Raw genomic sequence first — 269 nt, forward strand, 5'->3', positions numbered from 1 at the left:
CAGTCTTCTATCTGACCTCCGTCCTCCCCTTCAGTCTTCTATCTGACCTCCTTCCTCCCCTCTAGTCTTCTATCTGACCTCCATACTCCCCTTCAGTCTTCTATCTGACCTCCGTCCTCCCCTTCAGTCTTCTATATGACCTTCGTCCTCCCCTCCAGACTTCTATCTGACCTCCGTCCTCCCCTCCAGTCTTCTATCTGACCTCCGGCCTCCCCTCCAGTCTTCTATCTGACCTCCGGCCTCCCCTCCAGTCTTCTATCTGACCTCCG

This window comes from Nanorana parkeri, unplaced genomic scaffold (assembly GCF_000935625.1).
Source record: "Nanorana parkeri isolate BGI_ZX_2015 unplaced genomic scaffold, ASM93562v1 scaffold2642, whole genome shotgun sequence".
NCBI classification, from domain to species: Eukaryota; Metazoa; Chordata; class Amphibia; order Anura; family Dicroglossidae; genus Nanorana; species Nanorana parkeri.